This window comes from Talpa occidentalis, unplaced genomic scaffold (genome assembly GCF_014898055.3).
Source record: "Talpa occidentalis isolate TD23 unplaced genomic scaffold, MPIMG_talOcc4v2.1 talOcc4.7, whole genome shotgun sequence".
Lineage (NCBI taxonomy): Eukaryota > Metazoa > Chordata > Mammalia > Eulipotyphla > Talpidae > Talpa > Talpa occidentalis.
The window spans coordinates 73,189,648-73,216,923 of record NW_023605083.1 but is presented as its reverse complement, the minus strand read 5'-3'; the positions used below and the strand labels follow the sequence as shown (position 1 = coordinate 73,216,923).

Sequence of the window (27,276 nt, the reverse complement as noted above, 5' to 3'; positions counted from 1 at the left end):
AATATAATTAGGGTTACTCAGTCTGGTTCTTACTGTCTAAAAGCATTTACTATCTTACAAGTACAAAGATTGTCGCAGCTGAAAACTTGAGACAACTAATTTTAAAAAGAGTTAAAATTAGTAATAACAATAAAAGAAAAGGTCAGTGATAGGGGGAAGACCATAAAATTGGAAGCTACTACTTTAGTGCAGAGAGCACATTTCAGCTCCTCTCATCTTCCTGAGTGGCCTGCTATCTGCTGTTTGGTGTTTTAGGGATTGATTTTATGACAGTGCTTTCCCCCTGGTGCAGAACCAATCTGGTTGCCACCAAGATTTTCTTCTAACTTTATAGCACCACATTTCATACCATCTGCTACTTCCAGGAAACCTTCTTCTCCATTAACAGTAGAGAATGAGAAATGCATCCTTTATGGCATTTTCCATTGTTCCACAAGCCCACACCCATACCATACACACATGTACATCACATAATCACATACATACAAAGCATACACCTGTATGTCACATACTCTGTAACATACCCTACATATATAATGCATACAGCATATATGCTACACACACACCACTTTCCACATAGGCATGTGCATACCCCGCATATCACCTACCACACACACCCTCCACATCACATACAGATACATGCTACATACTCCACACACACACCCTTCACCCACTTGACATCATACATACTTGCACCCCATCACCACCTCTGACATAGACACACCTATATTACAAATTCCACACAAATACACACATCATGTTTCATAGGTACAAACATCACATTTCACACACTCAAGCATATCTGTATCAGACTCTACATACCCATACCATACGTACCCTACATATTACATATTCCACACACAAACACGACATTCACATAAATACTTGCACACCCCATATATATCACATGCTACACAAATAGACACGTGTCACAATACATCACGAGCCACACAAAGACACACCAGACCACACCTGAAAGCATCTCCCCAGACAAGCAGCCGATCCCACGGTGCAAGCTCAAATGACATCTGCCTATCGCAGACACTGAGCACAAGGAAAACAGGGCTTCCAAATCGCACTGAAGCCTTATCCTTCCAGTATCGATTTTTTAAAGTAATTTTTTTTTCCAGAGAAGTTTATATTTGGGCCTTAAGCTTTTGAAAATAAAGTTTAGAGACATAGCATATGAATACCACTGTAATACAAGAACTGGGGTACAGGCCAGAGGTGGGGGGGGGAGAAGATTCTCCAGAGGCAGAGTGGGGAACACAACAGACAGAGTGACTGCAATACATTGCTGAGGGGAGCAGCAGGCAAGTCAGGAGAGGTCTGCTGCACCATGTGTGTAGCTCCCTGGCCAGCCGAGGGATTGAACTCATGCTGTAGCGGCTACAGATAGCTTCATAAGTTGCGACTTAACCCCTTGTGGCATCAGGAAGGCCCAAACGTAAAGTTTAATTTAAAACTACCTATTATTGACGAGATGATTTAAAAAAAAAGCTGCTACCCCATTATTAAGTTAGTTTAAAAGTCAGGTTCATTAAACTGCTTCCCATCCTTGAGTTTTGAATAAATTGATTGTTATTGTGCCTATTCATTACCATTCAGAATTTAAATAAGAATAAGCTATTCTCAGAGACATTGGCATATACCCAAAAGCCAAATGGCAGGGGAAGAGTTGCTATAAATGCAGGAAAGATGAATTGCATTGAAAGCTGACATGGATAAGGGGATGCACGAGAAATGACTGGGAAAATCAGGTTTTTTTTTTACAAACCACCCCCCCAACATTAACTACAGATTTTAAAAAAAACAAATTCAGCTGTCAGAATTCTAAAAACCAGTACAGAGAGATAAATAAAAGCATTTTAGCATTTAGCATTTATTCAGCATTTCTGTGAAGAAAAGAATCTGTGTCATTTGAGAAATTTTGAGTCAAATTCTCTTTCACATGGTGTCTTAAAAACATCTCTACCTGTGGGCCTCTCTGGTGGTGCAGGCAGCTGAGTGCCTCACTGTGAAGCTGTCTGTAGCCTCTGCAGCGCGGGTTCGATTCCCACCAGCCAGTAAGAATCCCACATGGCGAAGCAGTCCTCTCCTGTCTCGCCCGCTGCTCCCCTCAGCAGTGTATTTCGTCAGTCTACCTGTTCTGCTCTCTGCTCTGTCTCTGGTGAATCCTCTCACCCTCCCGTGCATCTGGCCTGTACCCCGGTTCTTGTATAAAAATAAATGAATCTTTAAAAAAAAAAATCTCTACCTGTAGCTGTGCACTGTGACTTCCGTCTGCCCCAGTGCTCATCCTGAGGCCAGGTTTGCCAGGGCACCCAACGCCTGAGCTCTCTCTACTGTGTGGCTCCCAGAACAAACCGAAAAGGGTTTGCTGAATGAAAATCCACTGAATCTTGAAGTTCTCTACACACCAGTGTCACCAAGGACACTGCTTTGGTGATACCAAACTACTGTTATTCCTGAGATTTCAGAGCACCCAGTGCAGGGAACTGATCTGATCAATTCCCTGACCCAGAAGGCAATGAAGAAATAAGTTAAAAGCTAAGTAGTGACCACAGTTGATAACATCATATTGTATAATGGAAATTTGCTGAGGTAGTACTTAATAATAATAATAATAATATTCAGCTTACATTTATAGTTAATTCCATCCATTACTACATAAGGAATTAACTAGATGGGAAGAGTCTTTCACAAAGTATATCAAATCACCAAGATGTACAATTTAAGTATCCTACAGTTTTGTGAATTATATCTCAGTAAAGTTAAAATAATTAAGTAAAAAGCATAGATGCAAGTCCCATCTCACACAGTACATGGGAGAGGCAGAGGGACAAGCATAAATGACCTTGTTTCTTTTTTTATTTTTTTAAAGTATCATGTTGTTTCTTATTACCAAGGTAAAATATCTATTGTGGAAATTTTAGGGAACTGATGAACAAGAGAGAAATAAAATCACCATGACATAGTTTTTCACCAAGGACAACCACCCACAGGCCTTATGGTTTATGTGTCTGATCCCTTCCCCCAATATACAAACGTATTAAGTTCCCTTGACTGTATGTCTCAGGCAAAGGACATGTACTATATACCATAATCTCTTTTACTAAAAATAAAACATTTATTAATTTGGTAAAGAATTGGTGAAGAAAGTTCATGCATCTGGAAATACTCAAAGATATCTGGAATCACATTTTTGTGATATAAAAAGCAAACAGAAATCTAAAGGACTATGTATTTTAATTAACTGATGTAGAAACTAACTTTTCTGTGAGGAAAAAATTCATGTTTACATGTTATATCACAGTAAAAGAACATTATATATTGGGCATCAAGGATACCGCCACATAGGAGAACTTCAAATTAGGATCAACTAAACACAGTTAGTTATACTGAGTGTCTTTAAATTTATAGTATAAAATGCTGATTCCATAATAAGAACATTTTCAAACTTAAATAATTTAATTAACCACACTTAGAACCTAGTAGGACTTATAATTTATATGTAAACTCAGTTTTAAAAACAGGTAATTTTAATTAAAAAATACTATAATTGAACAGTGAAATAACTCCTAAGCGCACTGGTGACAGCATGCTCACCAGCATCGCTACACTGATTTTTCGCTTCTTGCTACTGAAGACTGAAGGGAACCTAGAAAGGGGGTTAATGCAAATGCATTTCTCAAGCGGTGGTGACTACAACAGGATTTGTCAGGTGCTAGAAACACACAGAGAACACAGAAAAAAATGGATGGCCTCCATATCACTGGTTTAACATTTATATCGTGTTGTTTGCATGAGCTAAGTATTGATGAGTCTTACTTTTAAATTTATTTTACTTTATATTTTTGGTGAGCATATTTAAGTTCTACTCGCCTAGCAAATTACAGTCATCATGTCTTGAGACTCTCAGACTTTATTCATCTCATTTGTGCCCTTTTACCATCTTCTCCCTACTCTCACCTCTGAACCCCGACAACTGCTTTTCTATTGTTTCTGTATTTGACTTTGCTTTCTTCAGATTCCACATGTAAGTGATACCATGCAGTGTTTGTCTTTGTGTGTCTGGTTTATCCCATTTAGCATAATGCCCTCAAGGTCCATCCATGTTGCTATGTTGCTGCAAATGGCAAGATTTCCTTCCTCCTCAAGGCTAAATAAGTATTTCATAGTGTATATACACTACATCTTCTCATCTATTTATCCATCGACGGACACTTATGCTGTTTCCATACCCTACCTACTGTGAATAATAATGCTACAATGAAGACAGGAGGACAGATCTCTCTTTAATATCTTGTTTTTGTTTCCTTTGGATGTATACCCAGAAGTGTGATTGCTAAGTCATATGACCTGGTTCAATTTTTTATTTTTTGAGGAACTTCATACTATTTCCCTAGCAGCTGCACCAATTTACAGTCCCACCAACAGTGCACAAGGGTTCCCTTTTTTCCACTTCCTCACCAATACTAGCTATCTGTCACTTACCTTTTTGACAACAGTTATTCTATCAGCTGTGAGGTGGTATCTCACTGTGGTTTTGATTTGCATTTCCCTGATGACTAGTGATGTTGAGCATCTTTTCATATACCCAATGGACATCTGTATGTCTTCTTTGGAAAAAATGTCTACTCAGTTCCTCTGCACCTTTTTTTTAATCAATTTACTTCTTTGCTACTATGTAACATGAGTTCTTAACCCTTATCAAATATATCATCTGCAAATATTTTCTTCCATACTTTAGACTGCCCTTTCATTTTCTCAGTCATTTACATGTCTATATAACTTTGGGGTTACATTTTTATTTCATATGTGAACATGCATCACTCACCTTCTATCAACCCTCCCCTGGTAATGCCCTTTTCCCATCTTTCCCCTGTTCCCTCCTCTACTCTCTCCCCTCACCAGCCCCTACACCTCCAGTTCCCTCTGCTAAACAGTACATTTTTTCATAAAGTCTAAGAATTTTCTTTGTTGTGCTTGCTAGTACTTTTTTTTTTTTTTTTTTTTTTGGTATTTATAGTCCATAGATAAGTGAAACCATCTGGTTTCTTTCACTTTCTGACTTACTTCATTTTCACTTCAAGGTCCATTCATTTTGCCCCAAAAGGCTTTGTTGGTGGTTTAATTTGCTGCAATTTTTTTTTTTTTTTTAGTTTGATGCATTCCACTTTATTATTTACTTCTTTTCCTTTGCTTTTGGTGTCAAACTCAAAAAAATCATTGCCAAGAACAATGGCAAGGAGCTAACCTTATGTTTTGTTTCAGGATTTCTATAGCTGAAGTTCTTATATTCAAGTATTAAATCCATTCTGAGTTGATTTTTGTGTATGGCATAAGACAGGAGTTCAGTTTATTTTAAGCCTGTCCACTTTTCACATTTATTGGAGAGACTATCCTTTCTCCACTCTATATTCTTGACTCCTTTGTCAAAAACTAACCATATATGCATAGGTTCATTTCTGGGCTTGTTATTCTGTTCCATTTAGCTATGTGTCTATTTTTATGCCAATATCATACTGTTTTGATTACTACAGCTTTGTACTACATTTTGAAATCTGAAGTGTTTTTATCTATTCTTTTCTGAATTACACGCCTTCTAAAAAAGTGCTCTTCATATTAACAAATACATTTACAAAATCTGAATCAATTATAGCAAATAAATCAAGGAAGACCACTACCCACTTTTAAAATAAAGGTACCCAGAGTTAGATATTTCACCAACACTGAGTATACTTAAAGTTGTTTTGTCTGATTCTCAAGTCTGAAACAGAATCAAAGTTAAGATGTCCTACCGATAATTCCAAACAAATTCAGTGGAAAGGAAACATTAATGGAGTAGTTACATGGGGATCAACACTGTGTTAAGGGCCTTGGAAGATCCAGAGAAATGTCCAACACGATGCCATTGCTGTCAGGGGCAAGGATTGGGGTTGGCAAAATGCTCAATTTTAAAAACTTCTCAGCCAAGTCATCTCATTTTAGCCATACATAAGGCATATAGTACAGTGCATTTGCTAACAATGAGGGCCTAGTGTTTCATTACATATTTTTTCCCAAGAACTAAAAGCAGTTTGCAAAATTAAAAAAAAAAAAAAGACTCTTAAAAAATTGGGATGACTCCCACAGAACCACAGTGGGGCCCAGAATTGCTTAGGAAAAGCGCTTTAAAAATTGTTAAGCACTATACAAACAGTGCTTAAATAGGTTTTAAGGAGGGATGTGGAACTGGTAACTGGTATAAGAAAGAAAGAAAATGAATGGATACAATGGGTCAATCAAGTATTAAGTGTTCCTACATAAAAGAATTCTCTGACCATGAAAAGGTTCCTCACTGGTTCCACAGGCAGCAGGATGCCTAAAGCATTTCAGGCGTTTTTTCCCCAGGAACCTATTTCTGCCACCCTAGCTAGCGCAAGGGACAAGCACATTCTAGGTGGGTTCAGTCTCTACTCTTTCCACCCAGGTTGCTGGAACACACAGATACCATTTTTCCTCCATCTTCCCCAACTCCTTGAATGTTCTGGAGAGAAGCCAAAGAGGTTCAGACAGAACTGCAACATACAGTAGAGCACTCAGGCTTCGGGATGTGCGGAAAACAGGTCTCCTGGCAAAGGCACACAGTCTGGCTAGAAATGGGGCTACAATTTCCCTCATTTATAAAACCACGTTTGCGGGGCCTCCCTGGTGGCGCAAGCACCAGCACTATTAAGCAATCCACAGATCTCCGGCCAGCCAGGGAGCTACCCACATGGCACAGCAGATCTCTCCTGTCTCACCTGCTGCTCCCCTCAGCAGTGTATTTTGGGCAGTCTGCCTGTTCTGCTCCCTGCTCTGTCTCTGGTGAATCCTCTCATCCTCCCACACCTTTGGCCCATACCCCAGCTCTTATATGCATAAATAAATCTTTAAAATATACACACACACACACACACACACTTGATCACAATCTTGACACTCAACACAGGTATTACTGTGGCATCTTTAATTTCACAATATAGTCCTAATATCTGTGTGCTGCCTGCTGCAGTTCTCTCCTGGCAGCTGCCCCTGAATCTGCTAGGTAAAGACTCCACTACTTTCTGGACAATTTCTTCCTTTATTGTATGCATAGGCATGCACACCCATGAGACAGCCTAGGCAAAAGAAACTGCAAGCCAGGAGGATGAGTTGCCTCAGGTCCTAGGTGAGCAAGTGGACTAAATCAAGAACTGATGACTCCTAAGCAGTCTGGTCTGCCACACTGACCATGAGGAATCATGCTAGCCAAAAACCTTATTAGATCCTGACTAATGATTATCTCAAAACTTCCTGGAGGGAGAAGGCAGAGAGCCTGTGTGCTAGTTGGAGGGTATCATGTCTGCATGTGCCCAGTGTAGTCCAGCCCAGAACAAGCTCTGAGGCAGTTCTCTGCCATCCCAACTGTGGAATTACCCTTTAAATACCTCCTAACTCCATTCCAGAATGCCTTTTCCACATTGGCTCCCTCCTGCATGAGTCTCTAACAAAGCCTTGCTTGGTTCAACTGTAACGATTGCTCTCTGGTGTATTATTTCCCTAGAAGGCATATGACCCATTCTTTTGGGTCCACGAACTGTACTGCACACATATAAACAGCATTTTGCAATGTGTGTGTGCATACATATATATTTTTTAAACCCAAGCTTAAAATTACATCTTCCTGTTTGCTCCCATCTTCTCTTAACACAACCTTTTTATTCCATTCATAGAATAAAAATATTCCATACCCTTTGGATTATGCCTAGTCAACAGTAGATATAAAAATAACCCATAGTTTAACTGTACTAATATCTGCAAGTAATCTTGAAATGCATCAAAAGTGAGACAGACTGATGGGTAGATAGATGGAGCTGACTGAGAAAACGTCAGCAATTGAGGGATCTAGGTAGTGGATATACTGATGTTCACTTCAGTTCTATCAAATACTCTGCATATTTGAAAATTTTTGTAACACGTTGCAAGAAAAAAAGAATAGAAAAGGAGGGATGATGCTTTTTATTCCCTGCTAAAGCAACCTTTTATTGTCTGGCATTTTCATAGGTGTATGAAAAGTGCTTTCAAAATAAAAGTGTTATAATATAAATGGAATTTATTAAATATAATTCAGATTTAGAATTTAAAACCACACAGAATAATGCTAGTAAATGCCTACCCATGATGGCAGGGACTGGCCAAGTTTTTCTGTTAATATTTTCAGTCTGGAGGCGTAAAGGACTCTGTCCCAATGATTCAAGTCCAGGACACTACAATGTGAAAGCAGATACAGCCCAGTCATAAAACAACAGGCGTGCCCCCCCCTCCCCCCCCACCCCCGCCGTGGAGCAGCGGTTACCAACAGGAAGAGATCAAAGGGTGTCACTAATCCCAATTTGGCCAGAATGAGAGCAAACACACCCCAGCCCCAAAGCTGTGTAGGAACATGTTTCTATTAATAGTGGTGTCCCCCAAAAAGGATAACCAAGTTAGGTTATCAGGCTTGAACATTATTTTTTTTTAATTTTGTAAGAGTTATTTATTTATTTATTTTTTCATGGAAGCACTGGGATGCAGGCCGGAGATACGGGGGTGAGAGGATTCACCAGAGACAGAGTGGGGAATAGAACAGGTAGATTTACTGAAATACACTGCTAAGGGGAGCAGAGGGTGAGACAAGAGAAATCTGCTGTGCCATATGTGGGTTAGCTCCCTGGCTGGGGTGGGGAGGTGTCAAACTCAGACCACAGAGGTGAGAGCTTTGAGAATTAACCCCTAAAACCCCAGTGAGGACCCAGGCCCGAACATTCTCAAAGTTAGCTATCATCACAGGAAAACTACAGCCCTAGGTGGCACAGTCAGAATCCTGCATAAATCAGGGGTCCCAGAGATTTCTAAAAACTGATACAAATCTCTCAGATGTCACGCTTCCTCCCACCCCGCCCTGTGCAGCATTCCAATATTCACCAATATTCTGTAATATTCTGTGACCTTTCCTCCATGCTACAGAGGCAACTGGTCTCTTAAATAATGTACAATATTTAATCCCTGAATGAAATTCTGACAGGAATTCCATGCCACTGCTAGGGTGGGGGGTGGATGTTGTTCTTTAGTATTAAACTGAAATGGTGCTTTCTTGCCTCTATCTCACTCCCAGCCACAGCTTAGCAAAAAAAGAACAAAGACCTGACTGCCACATACAAAGTCTTCAGTTAGTTTTATCTCATGACATTTATTTAGTTATTCAGTTTTCCCCAAAGCAATGGATGCCCAGTGAAGAAAACCAGAAATGTACAAGAAAAAAAACATCAGGTCAGGTCTCAAAGATTGTTTCTTTCTTCACTGATCAGGTCAGAGGTGGAGACTCCAGTAATGAACTCCAGCCAGCTCCTGGCAGAGGCACTAGCATAGCCCTCAACTCAGAGGGGTCCCTGCTCAGGGACAGCCCCTGAACAAGTCACTATACATTGAGGAGTAGAAATGAAAAGCACAGCGAGTGAACCCCTGCCCACAAACAAATCAGACCATTTTCCCCTGAACAGTGCTTTCAACAAAGGTCTCTCTGGGTCTCTTCTCTCTTCCTTCCCCCCACTTCTCTTCCTGTAAATACTCAATGCCTCTCTCCCCCACTCTCGAAACCCCCCTTCTTTGAAAGAGAGGGTTGCACAGGTACTTTAAAATATATCCATGTTTCTACTTCACTTCCAAAGGGTAAGCATTTCTTAAATACCTCAGTCTCTCTCAATTTTTAAAAGGTCTGATGCTAATCCCTGGCTCAAGCTGCTCAGCCCCTGGAAAAGGAAATGACTTAAAAATCTCCTTTAAAGGGGAGACTTACATGAATATGGAGAGGTCATCTGGATAGCCTCAAAGCCTACCTTTGTTCCAGATACTGACCTTTAAAAGGGTCCTTTGGGGATTTCCCTGCTCTTGTCCAATCTTCTCTGTCACAGGATCCCCTCTGTGTTCCTTTATATGCAGCACCACCAAACCCAGTGGACATAAGAAAATTCTTCTCATTCTGCCTGTCCGAAAATGTCAGAATTCCACATGAAGGTGGGGTTTAAAAAATTAAATGGGTCTCCCCGGTGGCGCAGTGGTTGAGTGCTGGGTTGCGAAGCTGCCCGCAGTCTCTGCAGTGCCAGTTCGATCCCCAGCTACTCCCTGGCCACTGGAGGAGGGTCCCACATGGCGCGCAGACCTCTCCTGCCGCCAGCTGCTCCCCTCAGCAGTGTGCTTCGGTCCTTCTGCCTGCTCTTCTCCCCGCTCTGGCTCTGGTGAATTCTCTCACCCTCCCGTGCTTCTGACTGTACCCAGTGCTTGTATAAATAAATAAATAAATCTTTTTAAAAAAATTAAATAACATGTTTACCTTTCTAAAGAATCAAATTAGTAATCCTCAGTGGAAAATTGTCTGGAAATTCAGAACACTAGATGAAGAACTTTTCATCCATTATTAAAACTAAAAAGCATTACATGCAGCTGCATATTAACTTTCTCTTCTAATTTCAAAAAGCGTCCAGAAAAACAAACCTATTTTTGTGACCTTCAGAGAGACAGAGGCTGTTAATATGCATAATATAAGTTGTGCATCAAAAACAAACTTGGAATCAACTGGGTGGTTGAAAATCAACTACTCTAAAGGACTTAACGCAGGAACAGAGGATACAACCTGTGTCCATAGTAACACAATGTCTTTGAGGTTAATATTAAAAGTTATAAGAGCTCTCACTGCTTCCCCCAGATTTCTGACAACCAGATGAAAGTGACAGACTCAACCTTCAGTTCATTTCTCACATTCTGGAAAAATGCTTTGCTGCTGTGGTGTAGGTTATATTGAATGGAATAAAAAACAAAGAACACAAGAGGAATCACATAGGTTCTTGATGAGAAAAAGAGGCTGTTTTTAAATCCTAACTACTAGATGGTAGACGCGAGAGAAGAAGGCTTAAAAATTAACAAGAGCATTCCCATAAGAAATTACACTGTAAGGATAACATTTTTAGGACACCTCTGGATTAATCACGAAAACAACTATTTTCTGAGCAGCTTGTGGTAGCATTTAACATATTCTTGAAATGCAACTGTTGCTGTAAATATATGGACTGAAATACTCACCTCCCTTCAGGTGAAAATGATGAGCTGCTCACTCGACCCAGAAAACCCTATAAAGCCTTGAAAATCAAGAGGTTTCAATTGTTGTGTTCATTTTAAGGATGCATATGAAAATGCCCAGGCCATGAAGGGGGCACATGTCTGAAAAGCTGCCCAGTATCTGCAGGATGTCACTCTGCAGGAGCAGCACAGCACGAGCCTTTCTGTCCTTACAGTGGTGAAGCTGGGGCTGGATACAGGGTCAGTGGCCCAAAGGGAGTGCTGAATTTTTTACAGCACATGCTTAAAAATGCAGAAAGTAATGCCAAACTTAAGGGTTCAAATGTAAGTTCTCCAGTCACTGAGCACATCCAGGTGAACAAAGGGTCCAAGATGTGTGGCAGAACTTACAGAGCTCATGGTCCTCATGGTCAGATTAACCCCTACATGAGCATTCGCTGCCACACGGAGATGATCCATACCTTAAAAAAGAGCAGATTGTCCTTAAACCATAAGAGGAGGCTGCACAGAAGAAAACGATATCCCAGAAGAAGCTAAAGAAACACATACTTATGGCCAGGGAATAAGTTCAACATAAAATAAATGGTAATAAGCGTGGAAAAAAATTACATACATTCTCTGATTTAATGTACGCAGATCTCTGAGGCAGTTCTCTTCTTATTTTGCAGGTAAGGAAGCAGAGGTTCTGGGGAGGTAGGGAGGTACCAGATACTTTGAATAGCAAGCATTCTCATGAAACCCCAAATTTAGGGGCCTCCCCGGTGGCTCAGCAGTTGAGCACTGGGTTGCAAAGCTGCCCACAGCCTCCGCAGCGCCGGTTCATTCCCCGGCCACTGGATGAGGGTCCCACATGGCACTCAGACCTCTCCTGCCGTGCCCACTGCTCCCCTCAGCAGTGTATTTCATCAGTCTGCCTGTTCTGCTCTCCGCTCTGGCTCTGGTGAATTCTCTCAACCTCCCACACTTCTGACTATACCCAGTGCTTGTATAAATAAATAAATCTTTAAATAAAAAAAAATTTAATTGGCCAGAGGGGACAAGGAGATTTACAGCAGGAGACCAGACTCGAGCACAAAAGAGCAGATACAACTGATTCTAAGGGGCAGGTGAAGCTGGCAACTTCTTTGCTGCAGGCAGCTTCAATGCAGCCAATTTTCCTTGCAGTAGAAAAGGATGCAGGTTAATCCATTTGCTATTAAAATTCTGCCTCCTCACATGTAACCTGCGCCTTTCCTCTACCTTCATCAAGAAATGAAAATCTAAAACTATGTCACACACACTCCTGCCCTATGCATGCATGCATAACTTTGTTGAGCATGTACTCTGTCAGGCACTGTTCTAGATGCCTGGGATAAAAAAGACAAGGATCTCTGTCCAAAGAGTCACAGAATAAATAATAACCACAATTTTTAAAAAGATCAAATAGTAAGTTTATGTTAGTTGTAACTTAGAAAATCCTAAGCAATATGAGGAAAGCAAGCAGAAAATGGATCACAATCACAGTGTGTGTTGAGAGGGCAGTAAAGGCACATGGCAGTAAAGTTCAATTTCACCAGAAAAGTGACAGCTGAGCAAACACTGAAGGAGGTGAGAGTTAACATGTCATTTTCTGGAAGAAGAACATACTAGGAAGAGGATGGGCTACGCATTCTAACAGCTTCCAAATGGACAAAGCAATAAAGCATTTAGGGGGGGGCCTCCCCTGGTGGCGCAGGCAGTTGAACACAGCGCTGTGAAGCTGCAGCCTCTGCAGCACCAGTTCAATCCCAGCCGGCCGGCAAGGATCCCACATGGTGAAGCAGACCTCTCCTGTCATGCCTGCTGCTCCCCTCAGCAGTGTATTTCTTCAGTTTGCCTGTTCTGATCCCCACTCTGTCTCTGGTGAATCCTCTTACCCTCCCGCACATCTGGCCTCTACCCCCATTCTTATATAAATAAATAAATCTTAAAAAAAAAAAATAAAGCACGTAGGCACACTGAAGTTCTTCCATGTCTGGATTAATGCAGGTAAGTGTTCAAAGTATGGATATTAGTCTTACACTATACATTAATATTATCGTCACCAGCATTCTCCATACAAATGTAACATGGTATATACATGTATGGAATTCAAACTACCTACAAATATGTAGGTATATGCACTAACATGGGATGGCATATGTGCAATGAGGATGATTTTGAAATTTACCTTTCCATTTCAAAGTGATTAGAATACAAAAGCAAGGAATGATGAATGATTTCTGCATTCCAATAGGTAAAAGATCACTTGCAGGTAAGTTAGCCAAAGATCCCTTTCCTGTTCTAGGAAATTCACCTGGTTTAACATGCATGCTTCACAGGAGAACTATTTATTTTTTTGTTTTTTTGTTTGTTTGTTTTTAATACTCTTACTTTATTTTTTTTTATTTTTTATATTCCCCATACAAGTACAACCCCCTTATTTTGACCCTAAACCCTCCTTTCCCGGTCCCCTACCCACCATAGAGTGTCTCTGGTTCATAGTTGTTTGTCAATTTTGATATTTTCTTTCTTATAGTTATTCTTTTTCCTGGTCCCTTATTTAAGTTTTCTAGATTCCTGCTATGAGTGAGACCATCCGGTATTTTTCTTTTTCTTTCTGGCTTATTTCGCTGAGCATGATCCCTTCTATCCATCCATGTTGCTGCAAATTGCATGTGTTTATCTTTTTTGAATGCTGAGTAATATTCCATGGTGTATATGTACCACATCTTCTTAATCCAGTCATCTATTTTTGGGCATTTGGGTTGTTCCCAAAGCTTAGCTATTGTAAATAGTGCTGCTATAAACATAGGGATGCAGATGCTCTTTGGAATTGATGTTTCTGTGTCCTTTGGGTAAATACCTAGGAATGGAATTGCTGGATCATATGGAAGCTCTATGTTTAGTAGGTCAAGAAATCTCCAACAGCTCTCACAGGAGAACTATTTAAATGTCACTCACAAGAAAAGGAGAATGTGAAGTAACTTCCTGAGAGAAATACCAACAACTCAGTCAGTAACAGCTCAAAAAGGAACTCAGCATTTGGAAATGGTCAAAAGAAAACAAAGTTTGCATTTTGATATACTGGTTAATGGAAGATAATATTGCAAACACTTCTATTTAGAGACTTTGAAAGACTGGAGTTCTTTTGCCAGATCATCTACCTCATAGGCATGAATTCATAAGGTATCAGCACAGTTTACCCTCCAGTTTGCCTTGAGGAAGCTAGCTCTATCTGCACTTTGCCGAGGCTGGCTCAGCCAGTTCAGTCCAGGCTTGCCCTCCAAAAGAGCACTATCACCCTTCATGCTTGACAGCAGCCTAGGAGTTCCCATGACATCCAGTTATTGTTTCTAGATCTGCAGACCCGGAAGATGCAAAGAGCAATTATGTGCTGAGGACTGAGGAGTGAAAACAGTGCCACAGACCTATCCCCTCCAAGTTCCTCATTCCAGTGAAAAGAAATTGGAGAGCAGGGATCTGCCCAAGGAGACACAATCTTGAGAACACACAAGTCAAGGTCAAAAGCGAAGCTTCCTCAATGCCATTCCTTTTTTTCAGTCACTGAGAGACCAACATCTTAAAAGGCACAGGTTACCTGAAATGACATAACCTGTCAGTGAAGCATGCAAACACCAGTTCTCCTCACCGGCTATGAAGCTGTACACCAGGATTTGCTCTCATGGAATGTTTACAGATTTCTGTTTCCATCAACTACACTTGCAACAAAGCTCTCAGCCCTCCACTTTTTGAGTATTCACTTTCACAACCTGCCCAAGACTGGCAGGATTGGTCAGAGTCTTCCACCCCCTGCCTCCTTGGCTCCACTGCTAAAAGTCTTCCCCTGTCTCAGTGTGTGTGTGTGTGTGTTGGGGGGGGGGGTAGGGGGCGGGTATATGTCAAACTGTCCTTCAATAGTCTTTGAAGCAGAAAACAGCATATGGAGATGGTTTAGCTTGGGTATCAAGTTTTCAGAAAAATGCTTTTATAACGTTTCTAATTGGATTCAACATCAAAGGACATATGTGATTCACGAGAGACAGAAGCAGAGAATAATTAAGGGTGGCTAAGTGGTGAGATGTCATCCAGACTTGGGCATAGTGGTAGCACCATCCTACCTCACCATCATCCTAAAGGACCATCAATGAACAACAACACAAGGTGTTTTGGGGAATGCTGCCCAAAACACTTTTCCTCAAAAGAGGTAACAAACAGATTTGATTTCATACTGATTGTCCACCAGGAAATGGGAGCAGTCAAAATACTAATGATACATCAGAAAATCCCGATTGTCCTTCAGTTGGTGAATGAAAAAGCTGGAGCATGTTTATGCAACAGAATATTACATAGCTATAAAACAAGATAAACTGACATAGCAACAGCATGAATGAATCACTGGCACGGTAAACAGGTCAGACTTCAAAGGTACACACGTGATCATCCCATTTCAGTGCCATTCTTTCAGAGGGGGCAGAAAATGCATCAGTGGTTGCTAGATACTAGGAATGGTGTGTTAACTATAAGGGGCATAAGGGAATGTGGGGGCTTGATTGCAGTGGTAGTTATATGACAATACGTTATTTGCTAAAAGTCATACAGACTCTACTGGTAAGTCTCTTTTCTAAGCACAACTAGGAAAAACAAAATTTTGCTCACAGGACATTTCACTAGCTGTAAGGAACATGAGGTACTCAGGCTCTTTTCAGCATCCTGCTGCCAGCCTCCAAAGCCACTGCTTGCAGCCTTGCCTTCCTCCCAGGTTCATTACCCACACGTGATATGGTGTGATTGCAAAAGGCATTTGGGAGCACGAGCACAGGAAGCACCTATTATTACAAACACCGGGGCAGAGAAGCCAGGCAGCACGGGGTGTGTGCATATGTAAATACAGTCACCTAGATCAAGAAGTAGGGGATCAAGGGGAGATTCAAGGGGTCAGGGGGCTCAGTTGCTGCCTGTGTCAGCCCCCTGATTCAGCATAAAAGGTATGTAAGAGATACCAAAGACTCCAAAATTCTTTTTTCATCTGCCTGAATCAACAATAAACCTGCCCAGCCCGGGATGGTTGCACAATACCATCTCTTCACCAGAGATTGGAAACTGATCCACGGATACTCCACAATTAAGTTGGGGTTTACTCTGGGGTCAGAACAGAGACAGGCAAGGGGAACTGCAGCCAGGATCACAGCCATAGCAGTCAACTGAATAAACTGGGGACCAGACTCAAAGATCGGCAGGTGTGGTAAATCTTTCCAATGAAGGTGGAATCCAGACCTACATGCATATGGGTGCTGGAACGGTTAGTAAACTCAGAGAATCTGGCTACCCACAGTATGGGGTGGAGCCTCTCTCCCATTCCTGGTGGGAGATCTGAGAGACACCTGCTGCATGCTATGGAGAAGAGCAGAAAGGTGGCAGGGTTCTGGCATTTGGGCTCTGTGAAGCAGTGAACAGTGCTTCCTTGGAGAAGAGGGAGGAAAGACAATGTAAAGCTATCCACCTGGAATATCCCTGCTTCCCCACCAAGACTGAAACTCAGTCTTTGGACTCCCCCATCCCTGCCTCACCCTATGCCAAGTTAAACAAGACAACAAACAAAACTAAAGACAGACTGCCTCAACCAGAAAAATAGCAAATAAGGCAACATATGTGATTAGGAAATAAGAAACATCTGACCACAAGATGGAAAACTAAAAAAAGAATAAAAGTTCAGAAACCGATAGAAAGGGCACAGAATTTGAGGATCTAGCAAAGACTACGCAGTAACATAAAGAAGTTCAAGGAAGTCCTACAAGAGCAATCAAACACAGAGAAGCAGTTTCAGAAGGTCAGAGAAAAAGATCCAATAAAAAGAGATTTTCAAAGAGATTGAAGATATTTACCAAAAATAAACAAACAAAAAAACCCCTCCCTCTTTCCTCCCCCGCCCTCCCCAACAAGTCACTAAATGAGACTATGGATAGCATATTTTGCACACTTAACCTAGCATAAGGTGGTAGAGTGATGAAAATTGAAGATACAAATGTACAAATGACATAAGTAGAAGAACAGAGAGAAAAATAAAGATTTAGGAAAAATGAAGAAACTCTCAAGGAATGGCAGACTCCATTAGAAAAGGAAAGAATAGGATAATGGGCATTCCAGAAATTGAAGACAGAGAGGAGATGAGACGCTATGCAAAGATGTAATAGTTGGGACTCCCCGGTGGTGCAGTGGGTTGAATACAGCGCTGTGAGGATATCCGCAGCGCTGTGAGGCTGTCCACAGCCTCTGCAGCGCGGGTTCAATTCCTGACTAGCCAGGGAGATTCCCACATGGCACAGCAGACCTCTCCTGCCTCACCCGCTGCTCCCCTCAGCAGTGCTTTCGGTCCTTCTGCCTGTTCTGCTCCCTGCTCTGTCTCTGGTGAATCCTCTCACCCTCCTGAGCCTTTAGCCTGTACCTCAGCTCTATATAAATTAAAAAAAAAAGTTTAAAAAAAAAACAAAGAAATAATAGTTGAGAACTTCCAAAAGCCAAGGAAAGAACTGAAATTGATGTCCAAGAAGCCAAAAGAACACCCAAGTTTCTAAATGCAAAACAATCCTTGCCAAGACAAATCACTGTTAAATTATTAAAAGCTAACAATGGAGGAAAAAATATTAAAGACTGCTAGAAGAAAAAAAGATTATAAATACAAAGGCACCTTGATTAAACTGTCATCAGATACCGCAGAAAATAGTCTCAAGGCTAGGAGAGAGCAGAATGACATACTTACAATCCTAAAAAACAAAAACTGCCAACCAAGTATACACTATTCTGAAAATTATCATTCAACTATGATGGGGAACTAAAGGCTTTTCCAGACAAAGATGACCTGCCCTGTAAGAAGTATTGAAAGGAGGTCTACTACATGAAAAGAAAAACACAAAAAACAAAACATTGAACAAGGTGACAAATGTAAATACATTATCAGAAGTATAAAGAATAATATGAGAACATAAAATAACATTAAAAGGAATGAAGAAAAGTATAGAATCTGTATATCAAATGATGCTATCCATGCCAGCACAGAAAGGACAATTTTAGAGGTGGAAAGTTTGTTATAACCCTAATGGTAACCACAAAAGCCTAGAATATAGGCACTTAGAAGAAGAAATGATGAAACTGAGAGTTCTACCAAAAGAAGTCATCTAAATGAAAAAGCAGATAAAACCACATGGGGAAAAAAAACAACAGAAAGGTAAAACAAGTAAATGCCAAAAGGTAGAATGGCAGTAAATAAGCCTCATATTAATAATCACCATAAACGTGAATGGTTTGGACTCACCAATTAAAAGACACAGAATGACAGACTGGATTCAAAAAAACAAAAACTGGGCCTCCCTGGTGGCGCAAGGGGTTAAGCACTGCACTATGAAGCAATCCACAGCCACTGCAGCATGAGTTCCATCCTCAGCCAGGGAGCAACCCACATGGCAAAGCAGACCTCTTCTGCTTCTCCCGCTGCTCCCCTCAGCAGTGTATTTCAGTAGATCTGCCTGTTCTGCTCCGCACTCTGTCTCTGGTGAATCCTCTCACCACCACCCCACATCTCTGGCCTGTACCCCAGCTCTTGTATGCATAAATAATCTTTAAAAAAACAAAAACTAATTACTGATACTATGCATGCAAGTATTTCACTTCAGATCTATAGTCAAACATAGACGTAAAGTGAAAGGAGGCTGGACACAAGATATTACAAGGGAATATTTTTGCATTTTATATCTCATATATTAGAATTTCAACCAATGATTGCAATCAGTGGGCACTATATAGTGCTCAAGGGAAAAATTCATAAAGAAGATAAAATTGGGCCTCCCTGGGGGTGCAGGCGGTTGAAAGCTGTTCGCAGCCTCTGCAGCGTGGGTTTGGTCCCGGCAGGCCGGCGAGAATCCCACATGGTGAAGCAGACCTCTCCTGTTTTGCCCGCTGCTCTCCTCAGCCGTGTATTTTGTCAGTCTGCCTATTCTGTTCCCCGTTCTGTCTCTGGTGAATCCTCTCACCCTCCCGCACATCTGGCCTGTATCTGGGTTCTTGTATAAATAAATAAATCTTAAAAAAAAAAGAAGATAAAATTGTCATCAATATTTGCACACCCTTCACAGATGTACAAAATTTACAAAATAACTATTAACAGACCTAGAGCAACACATTGAGAGTAACACACTGAGAGAAGGGGATTTTCAACTCACCACTGCATTAACGGATAGGTCTTCCACAAGGAAAGTAAACAAGGAATAATGCTCTTAAATGAAATAATCAATCAGATGGACTTAGTAGACATTAACAGACCCTTCCATATCAAAAGAAATGAATATACTTTCTTTTTGAGCATACATGGAACATTTTTAAGGATAGATCACATGCTGAGACACAAAACATCTCAAAAAATACATGAAAATAGAAATTACATCAAGCATCTATTCTCGTCACAATGATATAAGGCTAGAATCAACCATAAAAAGAAACCTGGAAAAAACACAAACATCTGCAAACTACACAAAATGCTTTTGAATAACTTCTGGGTCAGTGAAAAAATTAAAAAAAAACCACAAACCTGGAGTCTAATGTAAATGAAGATTAAAGAAAATTGTATCAGATCTTATGGGATGCATCAAAAACAGTATTAAGAGGGAAGTACATACAGTGCAAGTCCACATCAATAAACAAGATAATTTTCAAATAAGCAATCTAACATTACACTGAGAGACTAGAAAAATAAAGAAAAAAAATCAACAGGTCAGAAATAAAAATTAGAGCAGAAAAAGATGGAATGGGCATGAAAAAGACTGTACAAAAGATCAATGAAGCCAAGAGCTAGTTCTTTGAAAAGATGAACAAAGTTGATAAATTCTTAGCAAGGCTCACTAAGAAAAGAGAGAATGCCTAAATAAAAAGAAATGAAACAGGGCCTCATGGCCCTGTGGCACAGCAGTTGAGCGCTGGGCTGCAAAGCTGCCCGCAGCCTCTGCAGCGCCGGTTCGATCCCCGGCCATCGGCGAGGGTCCCACATGGCGCACAGACCTCTTCTGCCACCCACTGCTCCCCTCAGCAGTGTATTTCGTCGGTCTGTCTGTTCTGCTCCCCATTCTGGCTCTGGTGAATTCTCTCACCCTCCCATGCTTCTGACTGTACCCAGTGCTTGTATAAATAAATCTTAAAAAAAAAAAAAAGACATGAAACAGACAAATTTATTGCAGATGTCACAGTAATATATAGGATCATAATAAGACACAACTATGAAAGTTTTTATGTAAATAAACTGGACAACCAAGAAGAATGGACAAATTTCTAGAAACATACAACCTTGCAAGACTGAACCAGGATGTAATAGGAAGCTTGAACAGACTAGCTGCAAGTATAGAAATAGAAAGAGTAAACAAAAGTCTCCCTAAGAACAAAAGTGTAGGACCAGATGGCTTCACTAGCGAATACTACCAAACCCTCAAAGGCAATCTAATATCTATCTTTATAAACTCTTCCATAGAACTGAAGACGGGTGAAAACTCTCAAATACATTTTATGAGGCCAATATTACCCTGACCCAAAAGCCTAGTAAGAACAGGGTTATTCCTGGTGGCACAGGGGGCACAGCACTGTGAAGCAATCCACAGCCTCTGCAGCACCAGTTTGATCCCTGGCCGGCCAGGGAGCAACCCACATGGCACAGCCAACCTCTCCTGTCTCGTCCGCTGCTCCCCTCAGCAGTGTGTTTCAGTCAGCCTGCCTGTTCTGTTCCCTACTCTGTCTCTGGTGAATCCTCTCACCACCACCACCCACCCTGCACCTCTGGCCTATACCCCAGCTCTTGTATGCATAAATCAATAAATCTTTCAAAAAAAAAAAAAAGCCTAGTAAGAACAGCACAAAAAGAAAATAATAGTCCAATATCTCTGATAAAGATGCAAAAATCCTCAACAAGATCTTAGCAAACTAAATCCAGCAATGTATTAAGAGAATCATCATCATGTCCAAGTGGGAGTCATTCCAGGGATTTAAGTACAAATCATTCCAGGAATTCAACACACCCAAGTCATTCAATCTCATTTACACATCAAAAAAAAAAAAAAAGATAAAATCACATGATCACTTCAATAGACTCTAAAAAAGAATCTGACAAGATCAACACACATTTATGATTCAAAGACTCAATAAAATGGGAATAAAAGGAACTTATCTCAACATAAGAGAGGCCTTATATGACAAACAAGTATATTTATGACAAACATATATAACAAACACAGTCAACATCATATTCAATGGTAATGAAACCTGACAGTATTTCCCCTAGGATCAAGAACAAGTCCACTTTCACCAATACTGTTCAACGTACTATTATCAGAAGTCCTAGCCAGATCAAGTAAGCAAGAAAAACACAAGAGGAATCCAAATTGGAAAAGAAGTGAAACTATCATTATTAGCATATATAATATACATAGAAAGTCTAAAAGACGGGCCTCCCTGGTGGCACAGGTGATTGAGTGCAGCACTGTGAAGCTGTCCGCAGCCTCTGCAGTGCCAGTTCGATCCCCACCAGCCTCGGACCAACCACATGGCGAACAGACCTCTGCTGGCTTGCCCGCTGCTCCCCTCAGCAGTGTATTTTGTCAGTCTGCCTGTTCTGTTCCCCACTGTCTCTGGCCTGTACCCCATCTCTTGTATAAATAAATAAAATAAATAAAAATAAATCTTTAAAAAAAAAAGAAAGTCCAAACGACTATCAAAAAACTACTAGAAATAATAAATATAGCAAAGTAGTAGGATCTAAAAATCAATTGCATTTTTATTTATTTTTTTAAGATTTATTTATTTATGCATACAAGAGCTGGGGTACAGGCCAGAGATGCAGGGGGTGAGAGGATTCACCAGAGACAGAGCTGGATACAGAACAGGCAGACTGACTGAAATACACTGCTGAGGGGAGCAGTGGACGAGACAGGAGAGGTCTGCCTCACCATGTGGGTTGCTCCCTGGCTGGCCGGGGATCGAACTCATGCTGCAGAGGCTGTGGATTGCTTTGCAGTGTGGCGCTTAGCCCATAATTGCATTTTTTATGCAGATAATGAATTACAATAAATATGTTAGGAAAACAGTCCCATTTACAATTGTGACAAAAAGAATGAAATACTTAGTAGTAAACTTAACAAAGGTAGTTTAGGACTTATCCACTGAAAAACATAAAACACAAATACATGGAAATATTTCATCTTCATGGATTCTAAGAATAAACATTGATAAAAATGACCACCTCACCTAAAAGAATTTACAAACTCAACACAATACCTATTCAAGTCCCAATGATATTTTCAAGAAAACTGAACAATTAAAAAATTTGATTAGAACCATGAAAGACTTCAAATAGTCAAGCAATCCAGAGAAAAAAGTATTAAAAGGAGGTATCACACTGACTTCAAACTATACCACGCAGTAATAGTAATCAAAACAGCACAATATTGGAACAGAAACATAGATCAATGAAACAGAATAGAGAAGCCAGGAATAAATTTACACAAATATGGACTGTTACTCTTTGACAAGGCACCATGACCATACAATGGAGAAAGGAAAGCATATTTAACAAATGGTGATGGGAAACATGGCCAGTCACAATACACAAAAATTAAAACCAGATTATTACTTAATTCCATACACAAAAATTAAATCAAAATGGATTAAGACTTGCATATAAGACCTGAAACCAAAAATACATGAAAGAAAACACAGGTGATACACTTCTGGACATCAACTGCACATAGATATTTGGAGACTCAACCCCAATGGCAAGGGGAACTAAAGCAAAAATAAACAGAACTTCATCAAAATAAAAGCAAAAGAAATCGCCACAAAAACGACAAAGTATTTTCACATCACAAGTCTGACAAGGGGTTAAATTTCCAAAATATATCAAGAACTCATCATACAACTCAACAACAAAAACACAACCCAATCAAAAAATGGGCAAAAGACCTAATCAGACATTTATCCAAAGAAGATATACTACAGCATACAAATGAAAAAAACACTCAACATCACTTAATGTAAGAGAAATGCAAACCAAACGAGATATGGTCTCACAAAGACTGACAACAACAAATGTTGACAAGGATGGGGTATATATAATTTGATACAGCATTTTTGGGAAACAGTATGGAGATTTCGTCAAAAAAATAAATAAATAAATAAAAATGGAGCCTTCCTGGTGGCACAAGGGGTTAAGATGAAGCCTATGAAGCCAACCACAGCTGCTGCAGCACGTGTTCAATCCCCGGCCAGGGAACAACCCACATGCCACAGCAGACCTCTCCTGTCTTGCCCACTGCTCCCTTCAGCAGTGTTATTTCAGTCAATCTGCCTGTTCTGTTTCCCACTCTGTCTCTGGTGAATCCTCTCCCCCCCACACCTTTGGCCTATACCCCTGTTCTTGTATGCATAAATAAATGAATATTTAAAAGAATAAAAATAAAAATGGAAATGCTATAAGATCTACCGATATCACTGCTAGAATATGTATTAACCTAAAAAATATGAAAACAATAATATGAAGAAGTTTATAGACATGGATGTTTTCATAGCAGCTGTATTTGACAAAAGCTAATGGGACCAACCTAAATGCACATCCATAGACAACTGGATAAAGAAATTGTAGACTATATATTTAATGGAATATTATTCAGATATTAAAGAAGAGGAAACTGACTTCCAGGGCAAAATGGATGCATTTTAAGGTGAATATACTAGGTGAAAAAGGCAGAGGGTGAAAGATAGTTATGAAATGGTTTTGCTAATTTGCAGAACATAAATTACCGAAAAGAAGCTGGCAAAACACAACAAAAATAATTCTTAGAATTACATACATAGAAAAATATACTGGTTACTAGAAAGGAAGGGGAGGTGGAGGGAGAAGGGGGCAGAGGAGAGCAGGTGAAAGGACACTGGCACTGAAGCTATAGTAGAGGGTGAGAAAAGCATGTGCCCATACAGAGGCATGAAGTGGTACTCCCAAAATTGTAGTTTTGCTAAAAATAGGCAATTCAATCAATTAGGGAGAAAAAAATAACAATAAAAATCATAAAACTGCACAATAAAATGTGTGAATTGTGAATGCTATTACATGAAAATTACCCCCCAAAAGGAGGCTGAAAAACACTTGGTAGTAGTAAGCAGGGAAAAGAACAAAATTCACAAAGAATTTAAATATTTGTTTCTAGGAAATTTTTATTTTAATACGTTTGAATGAACTTACATCTCTCTGTACATCTGTGATCAGTGACTGGTTTTGTCCTTTGGAACAACTGATTTCTCACCCCTTTGGGAGAGCAACAGAGGACAGTAATTAAGTTCTGCAAACATCTAATATGTGCCAGGCGTAATGAGAGGAGCTGCATGACCAACAGAGGACTCAGTGCCTGGAGCACTCACAGGGAAAGGGTGAAAACACAGGGAGGAGGTAGACCAGAAGTTCCAAACCTAGACACAGCTGTTCCAACTAGAGAACTATATCAGGTCATTTTTGGAACCTGATATTTTGTAACTGACTAATTCAATTCATTTTTGAACAGTGAAAAATAGAGATGCAGGAAGCCCTAGAACTCACCCCTACAGGTAAGAAATATTCTTTCACCCCAATTGGTTCTACAGGCCACCCACAACCTTCCATGGGATAAAAAGGGAACCCAAGGAGGCCTTAGAGGGCACCAATAATACTGTTTTATGTGTGAATAGACAGTGCTGAGGTGATTCTGCCAAGGACCTCACCCCAGTTCTACTTTTAGGCATCTGAGAAAGATGCAAGGTCAAGGTTTTAAGGTTGTGCTTTTCAAGCCTTCACTCCATCTCATGGAACACACATAAATGATGTCTATACTGCTTGCAATCACAGATAACCAGCCTGCGGGTTCCACTACCTCAGGACCTATGTAGATACCCTGAGGTTGAGGGGATCAATGACCCAGTACACCTTGAACACCAGGAGTCTCTAGGGACTGACAGGACAGATCCCGGAGGGTGCAGATTTCTAATGTCAGGGCACCTCTATCTTTCTGAAGCCTTTGGGAAAATAGAAACAGGTGCCTCCTCTTCCAGGCAGTGAGGCCCAGAGTGTCATCTAGAGGTTAGCCTTGACCCTCCCCTCTCTAGCCTCCTTACAGCATTTGGTAGAGTACCAACTTTTCATCCTATAGGATGGCCTTGCCTAAGCAGTGGGAAGTTCTATCCTAGGTCTACATCCATTCTATTCAACTTACTCAAAGGGGTACTAACATACTATCATTCAGCAAATTCAGACAATTTACTGAATGTCTATGATTTTATTTGAGGATAGCAAACACAAATATATGTCTGATGACCACACATCAATCACATGGGAAAAGTACACATGGAGTTATATCTCACTTCACAACCAAATAAACACCAGACGGATCATAGATCTAAATATAATAAATCATAAAGTACTAGAGAAAGCCATAAAGAACATTTTTAATAAATTCAGTTTAGAAAAGACCTTTCTATGAAACAGAACCTATCTAAGGTAAAAAAATAAACAAATCCAACTACTTATAGAAAAAAAATTGACTCAGAATAATGAAAAAGGTCTGGAGCCTGACAGTGAGATGGTAGCAAAGCCAAAGTGCGTGCACTTAATGCCACCGAATGATACACTTTAAAAAATGGTTAAAACGGCGAATTTTATGTATATTTTGCCATGATACAAAAAATGATGTATTCATAAGGCCAAAAAACACCAGAAACAAAGTCAAAAGACAAATAACAACCTAGAGAAAACATGGGCAAACAATGCCAGACATAAAGCTACGTTTTAATCCTCCTGGGTCCCCTATAAAGCTATTTTTACTAATATAAAGAACACATGCAAGTTAAAAGTTCCACAAAGCTATTGGAAAAATGAACAAATAGTGTAAGTTGAAAGTTCACAGCAAAGAGTTCTGAAACACATGAAAAGATGCTTATACTCATTCATAGTCCAAAATTTATGAAACTATATGTATCAAACTGGCAAACTCTCCAAAGTTACAGGAGACAGTAGAGAAGTCAGCTATATGAATTGTGGGTAGTGGATTATAAATCGACTTATCTTTAATGAAAAATGACTTTGCAATATATTTCAGAATGACAAATCTCCTTTGACCCAGCAATTCCACTTCTAGGAAAATATCCTACAGATAATTTCAACATTTATACAAAGGTAACCACTGCAGGATCATTTGTATAATAAGGAAATTAGAAAAGACGCCTAAAAGTCATAGACAGAGAGCTAAATAGATCATGGTAGACCCGTAAGAGAAAAACGCATTTCTTTTTGAACAGTAACAGAGAGGTCCTCAAGCTATGTGGTGATGTGAAAAAAACAAAGCTCAGAACAATATGCATAATATATCATTTTAATAAAAAACATGACAATATTTTTACATCTATTGACTGAAATATCCATAGATTGTTTGTAGAAGGACTCCCAAGAATCTGAGTTGTTGGTGACTAGAAGACACAAAGAGGGATGCTACTATCTTGGAACTCTGAGTTCCATGTCAAGTGAACTACTACTTGTTTAATTTTAGAAGCTATAAAGGAATACAACTCTCTCATTCCTCACTGAATACTGATGACTATAGGAAGCTGCCACACTGCTAGGTAGAGGCCTTGCCTGTCCTAGAAGATGGAGATAAAAAATGGAAGAAAGGGGGGCTCTCTGGTGGCGCAAGGGGTGAAAGCGCAATCTATGAAGCTAATCTGCAACCACTGCGGTGACCCCTGGCCAGCTAGGGAGCAACCAACTTGGCATAGCAGACCTCCCCTGACTCGCCTGCTGCTACCCTCAGCAGTGTACTTCAGTCAATCTGCCTATTCTGTTCTCCACTCTATCTGGTGAATCCTCTCACCCCTCCACACCTCTGGTCTGTACCCCAGCTCTTGTATGCATAAATAAATAAATCTTTTTTTTAAAATGGAAGAAACGGGCACCAAAGGAGATGCTGTCCTCTCTCCTCTTGGAATCACACTGCCCAAGTGCTAACATCCCACCAGATGCCCCTTCATTCCCACATGTCCTCACTGCCCACCAAGGACCCTATCCTTATGGGGTACAAACTGCAGTCCCATGATACGGCTACCTAGTCCAGCTTT

The 27,276-nt window shown here is 40.3% G+C and overlaps 1 protein-coding gene and 1 non-coding gene across 5 annotated transcripts in view; one reads left to right on the top strand and one right to left on the bottom strand.

Moving 5' to 3' along the window:
- DAPK1 (death associated protein kinase 1) overlaps positions 1-27,276 on the bottom strand; it is a 219,982-nt gene that overhangs the window by 174,936 nt on the left and 17,770 nt on the right. The window contains exon 1 of one of the 4 annotated variants that reach the window (XM_037491437.2): positions 8,183-8,204. The exons of the other annotated variants lie outside the window; for them this stretch is intronic. The gene's annotated coding sequence lies outside the window, so the exon portion shown is untranslated. Of the gene's footprint in view, positions 1-8,182; positions 8,205-27,276 lie in introns of those variants that run through there. 4 annotated transcript variants of the gene reach the window in all.
- Positions 10,989-11,053, top strand: LOC119233140 (small nucleolar RNA SNORD58). Its single transcript, XR_005122292.1, has one exon. It is a non-coding gene; the product is annotated as a small nucleolar RNA SNORD58 (small nucleolar RNA).